The following is a 10163-nucleotide window of genomic DNA, read 5'->3' on the forward strand; positions in this document are numbered from 1 at the left end:
TTGAAAAACGAACAAACACTGCAAATATTCGCGGCAATATAAAAAAAACGTTTTTTTTTAGATACAGCGATCGCTTTTAAGCGGTCGTGCCGGCGACGTATACGCACATCATGAAACGAGCGCGATAAATTAACATCTTGCGTTTTAAACTAAAATTTCCTTATATTTAAGTTTACCGTGTGGTTCTTAGCTGTAATTGACGTTGTTTAGGGCAGCCTCGGTGCATCGAACATTTCTCATTAGTAGCGGCGCGCGAATATTCAAAATCTTTAGTTAGCGGATCGGATACCCTTGCATTCGATTCGCTGAGCGATTGAAGTAGTACATGTTGAAAATTTTGCAAACGAATTCGACTGCGCTGTCAGGTTTTCGAGTAGTTTTGGAATATTTGGCACCAAGTTCAATTCGAGGCGCCGTAGTTATTTTTTTCGAAGGCAGTTTTAAAAAAAATATAATTAGATCTGCACTTGTTGGCTCAGCATATTAATCAGCGAAAGCTGATTTGCCGCGATGCCTCAGTGGTTAGGTGCTCGGCTACTGATCCGGAGTACTCGGGTTCGAACCCGACTGCGGCTGCCGCGTTTCGTTGGAGGCGAAACGCCAAGGCGCCCGTGTGCTGTGCGATATCAGTGCATGACAAAGATCCCCAGGTGGTCGAAATTATTCCGGGGCCCTCCACTACGGCACCTCTTTTTTCCTTTCTTCTTTCACACCGTTTTCTTACGGCGCTGTTCAGGTGTCCGTAGATATGCGAGACAGATACTGCCCCATTTCGTTTTCCCTAAAACCAATTCTCAATTTTTTTCATTCGAATTAGTGGCCGGGAGTTAGCGGCACGCCGATTTTGATGTTTCACGGGCGACTGCCCGGTGGGGTTATCATAGGCACCTTTTGGCGTCGATACGCTCATGTGCATACTCGAGCTTCTTCCATTGGCGGTCTTCGGTTAGATGGCGTTTCCGAAGCGCATCGGAACGGACACGTTGCTTACCTCATGGTCATCGCTTCAGCTCAGTAAAGCTCTTCCGCAAGAATAATAATTGTTTTTTTGGGGGGAAAGGAAATGGCGCAGTATCTGTCTCATATATCGTTGGACACCTGAACCGCGCCGTAAGGAAAGGGATAAAGGAGGGAGTGAAAGAAGAAAGGAAGTAATAGGCGCCGTAGTGGAGGGCTCCGGAATAATTTCGACCACCTGGGGATCTTTAACGTGCACTGACATCGCACAGCACACGGGCGCCTTAGCGTTTTTCCTCCATAAAAACGCAGCCGCCGCGGTCGGGCTCGAAGCGGCTACGTTTTTATGGAGGAAGAACGCTAAGGCGCCCGTGTGCTGTGCAAGAAGGGTTTACATTTTGCCTCATATTATATCTCATATTTGATGTACTGTCACTAGATAGAAATTTCTAATTATAGGCAAATACATATGCCTAAAAAGGTTATGACGAGGGTTGTATATTAGTCTACGAATAAAGTCATGACTTGTTTTATGATAGCCATGAACGCCGCCACTGTGATCATGAGGGAATAATCAGTTTATTGTGAAGTCTTTGAATGTTACTTGGTCTTTCCGTGAACACCGTGCATAAACTTCGGTTTTTTTCCTATCTGAGAAACATAGGCAACTTCCGGTGCAGGCCGTCGAAGGCGCGCTTTTTTTAACGCAGACGTTAACAGAAATGGCAAGGAGGGGTTTTGTAGTTGCATGTAAACTTATACAGAGTACTCTACTCGATGTGTAGGTGGGTACATGACAGCTTGCGCAATTACTTTCTCATTCTCGCCAGTGTTGCCGTGGTCTAGGGTAAGGAACTCTTTGTGCCCCCCTTACTACTCTCGGTGCTCTACAGAATGATGTGAACAGACTTAATCCTCATTTAGAAGCCTCCAGGACAGGCACGTTCCGGACATTCGTCGAACATGAGGTTCCATAGCTCAAAACTACGAAAAGACAGGACACAAATGGGGAGGGGGGTGCTTGCGTCTTGTCCCTTCATGGTTGTGCATTATGGAACCTCATGTGAATTATTTTTATTCTTACAATTATCATTGTCATTTAGCCACACGGCTATAAAGCTCAGTGTCGATCTCCTGTGTGCCTTATGCATTTCCAGTTTCATTTCGCTGTTCCTTTGTGCTTAGTTCTTCCTTCCTCAGCATTTATTTTATTTTCGTCCAGGAAATATGTATCTGAAAAACTCTCTGTGGCCCCCAATTCTTTGGCAATCTCCCCATGTGGGCATGTGCCATTCTATGAGGGTAACAACAAAAACAACAGCAATCAAAAACTGTTCGAACTTCAACGCTGTTGGATATGGTTCTTCCTCGCCTCAGCTCCGACAGATTTGGCGACCCGGCTTCGAACACGCAACCCCATCCTCCTACATGGATTTCCTTGGCTCTTCCGCCCTTCCTACCGCCGGTAACCCGCCCCAGAACGCTCAGGCTCTTGGTGCTTCGGTGGCCGCGTTCCAGCTAGTCAGCCTGCTACCATTTTAGCCCAATAGCCGCCGCGCCTGGCTCCTGCAGGTTGAGGTTCATTTCCATCTGCGACGTATCACCAGCCAGAAGACCATGTTCCTCCACCTCGTGTCGTCCCTGCCTCCTGACGTCGCTGAGGACTTCACGGACGTAATCAGCTCGCCGGACTCGGCTCGACCTTTCGACACGTTGAAGGCGGCTATCACCGACCGCAAGTCAGCGTCCGAGGGCAGCAAACTCCTGCAGCTCCTCAGCGCTACGGAGCTTGGTGACAGCCGCCCTTCGCTGCTCCTCGGTCGCATGCGCCAGCTTCTTGGAGGCTCCGCTTCTCAGCACAACCCCCTTCTGCGGGAGTTGTTCCTTAAGCGTCTTCCCCAGCAAATGGTTCTTCCCCAAATGGGTATAAAACTTACTTGCAGAAATAGTTTTCCTCTCTGTCTCTGTGTCTGTCTGTCCATCCGTCCGTCCGTCCCCAACACATGGTCCCCATCCTCGCAGCTGAGGGTGATGTTTCATTAGACAAGCTCGCTGAACTCGCTGACCGTGTTGCGGACTACTCACGGCTCCCTAACGTCAGCTCTGTGCCCAGTCTGCCTCCAACTACTACCGCAGACTCCCAGCTTGCCAGCATTGAACGTCGAATTGATGCTCTTGCCAGCCGGCTCGATGTCCTCACGCCCTTATCATGCCGTTCGTCGCCAAATTTCCGGTCACTCCACTGCTCCCCGCCACCTTCGCATTCTTCAGAGCCCCAACCATCTGACGCGCGGCCCGACACCTTGCCCTCAGCTGTATGCTGGTACCACCGTACCTTCGGTCTGCTCGCAAGTGCACCCACCCGCGGAAACGCTGCGACCGGCCACTGAAAGCGGCAAGTGGTGCAGGTGGACGGGCATGCCGCCTATTTTATTTTAAGACAAGACCACTGGCGCTGGCGTCCTGGCCGACACGGGAGCGCAGGTCAGCGTCATAGCTGCCTCTTGGGCATATCGCTGTAGCAACAGCCTGACCTCCCTGCTTCAAGCGATCAACAACTCGCCCATTCGCACGTACGGCCAACGGTCCCTTACGCTTAACCTGGCATTGCGCCGTACGTTTCCTTGGATCTTCACTACCGCTGATGTCTCGCAAGCTGTTCTCGGTCCAGACTTCCTCGGGTTCTTCAACATAGAAGCCGACATGCAAGCTCATCGCCCAATAGATGTCAGCACGAACCTTTTCGTCAACGGCGTACTCTCCACCGCTGCGGCGACGGGGCTTGGCGCTCTCGTCCCTGTGTCTCCGTATGCGAAAGTTCTCGCTGATTTTCCCAACCTGACAAAGCCACACACCAGAGAGTCACCAGTGAAGCACTCGATCCCCCACCACATTGTGACTTCGGGGCCTCCGGTGTTTGCTTGCCCTCGCCGCTTGTCTGGAGAGCGCCTCCCTATCGGTCGCCGTGAGTTCCAACACATGCTTGAACTCGGCATGGTACGCGCTTCCTTAAGCAACTGGGCATCGCCACTTCACATGGTGCCAAAGAAAGATCCGAACGACTGGAGACCATGTGGAGATTACCGCGCCCTCAGTGCTCACACTTTACCAGACCGCTATCCACTTCCTCACATACAGGACTTCACATCAAATCTGGCTGGGTACACGATCTTCTCTAAAATAGACTTAGTGAGGGCTTATCATCAAATTGCCGTGGAGCCCGCTGATGTTCCTAAGATGGCCATTACCACATCATTCGGCCTCTTTGAGTATGTGCGGATGCCTTTTGGCTTGCGCAGCGCCGCACAGACTTCAGCGAACTATTGACGAGGTTACGCGAGGCCTCGTCTTCATGTTCGCTTACATCGATGATCTTCGCGTCGCAAGTTCATCAGGTTCTGAGCACGAAGCTGATCTGCGCGCCCTCTCCAACCGACGTGATGAATATGGGCTCGTGATCAACCCGAACTAGTGTCTCTTTGGTGTAGCTACAATAAAGTTCCTCGGCCACCTCGTCACTCTACAAGGTATTCGGCCTCTCGACAGCAAAGTCAAAGCCATTCAAGATTTTCCAACCCCCACGTCACTTAAAAAGCTCAGAGAATTCTCGGGCCTCCTAAACTTTCATCGCCGTTTCATCCGAAGTGCGCCTCTTTCCAGAAGCCTCTGACAGGTCTTTTTGGCGACTGAAAAAAGATTCTGCTGCGCCACTTTAGCTGAATGAAGACGCTGCAACTGCATTTTCTGCTGCCAAGAACGCGCTCCGAGATACCACTTTGCTCATACCGCCAGTTCCTGATGCTCCACTGCGCCTCGTCACCAACGCCTCTTGCATTGTCGTTGGCGCAGTTCTCGAGCAGCATGTGTCTAGTCGGAGGCCTCTCAGTTTTTCTCCCAAAATCTGAAGTCAACTGAGACTAAATACAGCACCTTCGGTCGAGAACTGCTCGCTGTGCACTTCGCCATCAAGCATTTTCGCCACTTCCTGGAGGGCCGGGACTATCACATCATCACGGACCATAAGCCCTTTGTCGTTTGCCTTCCAAAGGAACCACAGCATTTAGACTGCGCGCGAGGTCCGCCAACTGTGTTTTATCTCAGAGCTTACACTGCATCTCCGTCACGTCCATGGCCCGGAGAATGCCATTGCTGATGCACTTTCTCGTGTCGGTGTCATGTCGTCCGAATCACCAGTGGACATGGCGGAGCTAGCGGCAGCACAGCGCAACGATCCAGAGCTGCATCGCGTTCGCTCCTATCCATGTCCCTGTCTTCCGTCGAATGTCCACTGCCGTTTTCCTCCCATATCATTACGTGCGAGACGTCCACTAGCGTCTCGAGCCCCTGCGTACCTTTGGCTTTCCGTCGCACCATTTTTGATAAACTGTACCGCATAAGCCACCCTGGAATATGTGCGACGCAGAAGCTGATCCCACCTTGTTTCCTTTGGCCAAGCATCAATGCCGACATCCGCTACTGGGCACGAACCTGCCTTCACTGGCAGCGCGTCAAAATTCACCGGCGTACCGTCACGCCTGCTTCTCCTTTTCGGCCGCCCGACGCACGGTTTTCCCACGTTCACGTAGACATTGTTGGACCCCTCCAACTATCACGTGGGGCCTGTTATCTGCTTACGTGTGTGGATGGTTTCACCTGCTGGCATGAGGCGTTGCCCATTGCTGCCACAACTGCCGAGACCGTTGCTTCGGCCTTCATGGCCGGCTGGGTCTCGCTTCGACTGCCCATCTGTCGTCACCACTGACCGCGGCCGCCAATTTCAATCGGCCCTGTTTTTTTTCCATACGACCGCCTATCACCCTTCGGCCAATGGCATGGTGGAACGTCTGCATCGACTACTGAAGGCTGCCCTTACCACTGATCAGCCAAAGCAGCGCTGGTCCGACCACCTTCCCCACGTCCTCTTGGGCATTCGCTCGGCACTGAAGGCTGACCTCGGCAGCTGTTCTGCTGAGCTAGTCTACGGTGTTTCCCTCGTCTCCCTGATTAATTCTTTTCTCCTTTCACCCTACATTAATCCATGACGCTGCCACGAGACCTACGCAGCACATTTCGCCACATAACTCCTGTCACCACTGCAGCCCGTCACCCTCAGTCCGTGTTCGTCAGCTAGGACCTGGCCTCGTGCACCCATGTCTTCATCCGCCGTGACCATGTCCGTCCACCCCTCACGCCGGCCTACGAAGGACCGTTCCGCATGCTCCATCGTGCGCAGAAGAGCTTCACGTCTGACGTCAACGGCTGTGAAAACGTCGTGGCTGCTGTCCGACTCAAACCAGCCTACGTGGCCACTCCTCTGCCCGTCGGCTCTCCACTCACTCTCGCTTCGGCTGCGCCATCATTGTGCGCACCTTCCTCCAAGCACATCCGCTGGGCGCATCCTGTGGCTTCCGCTCTACGGGGGGGGGGGGGGGGGGGACGCTGTAGCGCTTTTCGCGCCGCGCTCGGCTCGCAGGCCATGGCACGCGGCGCCGGACAAGAAAGAGCAAGTTGTGCGATGCAGCCGCAGCGCTAGCAGCGCAATTAAAAGCAGTTCGAACCTCAACGCTGTCGGAGCTGGTTCTTCCTCGCCTTAGCTGAGAGAATGTAAATCGGATCAATCAAAAAACGTTGAGCACATTTGAAAAACGTTGCGATAACTGCTTGAACGCGATACTAAATTCAAAAATGCATCACCCCATGTGCGTTCCAAATCACCCGCCAAACCATACCGTCCACCCATTTATGTGCTATATACTGCTTATTAACCAGGTCGTGTACACGTTTTCGTCTATTTTTGGAGGTCACAAGCTTTGCCCGGTTCTATCTGCACTACACTTCACAAACAGCAACTTCACTCTTCTGGCGGGCTGCACGAGTCAACCTGTTTTTACGCGAACGTTTCTTTTTTTTTTTTTGGGGGGGGGGGTGGCGTGGTTACGGGTACTTAATCGCAAACACGCGCCGGGATGACGACTGCGATTACGGCACGAAACACGGCAATCCTAGCACTAACAGCCAGCGCCATAATATTTAACCTGTATGCCCGAGCCCCCAGTTTGCAGTACAGCGGCTGCTGAACACGGCGGAATAATACTCCTATACGCAGGTGCAGTCGCAAGGCTCCAGTCTCGTAGGTACGAGCTTGTTCGAGTTCCTGGCCCCGGGAAAGTCTACAGTCAAGGGCGTCCCACTGGGAGTGTTCACTTTGAAGGCGCTGCCCAAGGGACTTCACTTCGGCCCGTATCACGGAATCAAGGTGGACAGCATCGAAAATGGCGGCTGCACCTGGCCGGTGAGCTTGCCCGGCCAGTGTGTAGAATACTCAGACTCAGGTTTTAAATGCTCTTACAGACAACGTTCGGAACACCTGGGTTGCAATTGCACTACGCTGCTCGCATTGTTACTCTGTCCCATACATGCAAGGGCATTCGAGGGGAGTTTTTCGTGGGGACAGATTATGCTGGAATACGTGCCATTGTTGTGTGAGAGGGAAGATTGCAGCGGATGATTACAATGGCAAACCGCATATCGAGGATGCAATGAGCATGCGGACTTTCCAACGTTATTGTATAATACTGTACGGCTGCACTGAAATGCCGCGTTATAATAATGTCAGAGGAAAACGAAAAAAATATTTGTAACGAGGCTCACCTATGGTTGTCAGTGCCTCACCATTTTGCAAAACTTCTTTGGCACGCAAAACATGAGATAAAACCATGGGACATCGCTGCATGAGTCACCAGATCCCTTATTAGAAGCCTTTTCATTTTCCTTGCAAGTTTTCGCGAAATCTCAGGTATGGCTACCGGCGCAGGTGCACGCTAAACCGTCCCGCTCACCGTACAAGAGTCGCACTCACAGGCCAAGCTGGAAGCTTGATCTTAAGCTGAAGGCTATGCTAAAAGGTTAAAAACAAAATTATTCGTTAGATGAATATTAATTACTCTTGAAATGAACTCAATGTTCTTGGACAAGTTGAATGTAGTAGCATTCATGCACTTTTAACGAAGCTGGTGTTGGTTGTTTTATGTCCCCGAGAATGGCACTATATATGCACGTCGCAGTGTTTGGTAGCCCGAGCTGTCCTTTTTTTTCCGCAAAATAAGTTGTCAGTAGACCAAAATACCTTGTTCCACGGCGCTCTTCGGCCTCAGAAGCCTTTGCGGCATAAAAATTTACTATAATCATCATCTAAATAAGTTGTATATTTTAATTCCACTTTTTCAAAATTGATACTGCCCGGGTTTTATTCTCCTACGCGCTGCTGCGAGCAATCGCGCCCGAGAGTGCACACGGCCACTGCTGGGAGGCCCTCAAAATCTCCAGGGAGTTCTGCGCTGCTCCATTGACTCGTACCGGGAGGCCGCGCGCAGCCAATGCACACGCGCAAAACATCCTAACGGCACCAGATGGCACCAGGTACCCGGCGTGTGCCTGCAGCATCCGGGCCAATCAGCGCGTGCTCGCAGGCGGTGGGCGGGCTGGTACTTCGGTAAAAGTAATAGGGTACACAGTACGCTAACGGTGTCTCAATGGCCACAGAACCCGTCCGTGTAACAGCGCTCAGTGGCCTTAGAGAGGATAGACTGGTCGGTAAGAAGGCGTTTGAAATGCCCATGTGCCAGAGGTACCAGATTAGATACCAAAATACTGGCCCGTTTCCGGACACTTAAAATTTACGCCACGTTTTTTTTTGTGTCCGTTGTTTTACGTGAGTATGGTAGAGAAAAATATTGACTTGAGCGTTTAGACGGTTGAACCTCTGCATTATGCAGGTGCGCCGATATGGACAGTTCTTCGTGGTAGATGGACGCCCACAGCAGCGCAACCGCTGGATGAACGACTTGAACTACTCCCCCTGCAAGCGTCGACAAAACCTCGGGGCCTTGCTCATCAACGGAGACATCTACTACCGCACACTAAGGAACATTGGCCCCAACGAAGAACTACTCGTTGGATATTCAATGTCCTTTGCCAAGAGTTTGCTAGAGAACCCGAGAGGACCAGGGGCGTTGAAAGAAGGCGAGGAGAAACTTATCCTGCACTCCTTAGCTGGTAGATAATAATCGGTTGATAGCATTTGCAAGCTTCGAACATGCGTGATTTATCATTATCATCATCCTGGCTACACCTACTGGAGAGCAAAGCATCCCATGTCTCCAATTGACTCTATCCTTTGCCAGCGGCGCTCTCCTTATGCCTGCAAACTTCCTAATCTCATCCACCCACCTAACCTTCCCCCTTCTACGCTTGCGTTATCTTGGAATCCACTTTGTTACCCTTAAGGACCGGCAGTTATCTCGCCTTCGCAGTACATGCCCTGCCCAAGCCCATTTCTTCCTCTTTATTTTGACTACGATGTCATTAACGCGCGTTTGTTCCCTCACCCACTCTGCCCGCTTCCTGTATCTTAACGTACACCTATCATTTTTTTATTTCCATGGATCGCTGTGTTGTCCTTAACTTAAGCTGAACCCTTTTCATTAGCCTCCATGCTTCTGCCCGGTAGGGTGAGTACCGATAAGATACAGCTGTTGTACACTTTTCTCTTGAGGTATATCTATTGGTAACCTGCTATTCATGATCTGAGAGAACCTGCCCCATGTGCTACACCCCATTCTTATCCTTCTAGTTATTTTCCTCTCATCATCCGGATCAGCTGTCATTACCTGTCCTAAGTGGACGTATTTCTTTACCACTTCCAGCACCTCGCTGCCAATTGTGAACTGCTGTTCTCCTGCTAGGCTGTTAGGCTGTTGATCATTACTTTGGTTTTCTGCATGTTAATTTTTAGACCCACCATTCTGCTCAGCGTGTCTAACTCATTGATCACGATTTGCAATTCACCTCCGGAGTGACTCAGCAAGGCAATGTCATCAGCGAATGGCAGATTATTTTGGTATTCCCTATGAACTCTTATCCCCAACTGTTCCCATTTCATGCCTCGGAATGCCTCCTGCAAACCGGGGAGGAATAGCATTGGCGAGATTGTGTCTCCTTGCTTGATGCCCTTCCTTATTGGAATTTTCTTGCCGACTTTATGGGGGGACTAAGGCAGCTATGGTGTTCTGTGTTTCAATGTGTTTGTCTACGTTGGTGCGTCCCAAAGTTCACCCTGGCCCAAAGATGGATTGATACCAACTGTCCCAGAGCAATGCCATTTTGCTATATGTAGCTTCCAGTATTTTGATATACGGCTCTTCTAC

At 50.9% G+C, this 10163-nt stretch overlaps 1 pseudogene; it reads left to right on the plus strand.

Moving 5' to 3' along the window:
- Window positions 1-2781: 2781 nt before the first annotated feature.
- LOC144128423 (uncharacterized) lies at window positions 2782-9020 on the plus strand (annotated as a pseudogene).
- Window positions 9021-10163: the final 1143 nt, after the last annotated feature.

This window comes from Amblyomma americanum, chromosome 1, assembly GCF_052857255.1.
Source record: "Amblyomma americanum isolate KBUSLIRL-KWMA chromosome 1, ASM5285725v1, whole genome shotgun sequence".
Taxonomy (NCBI): Eukaryota; Metazoa; Arthropoda; class Arachnida; order Ixodida; family Ixodidae; genus Amblyomma; species Amblyomma americanum.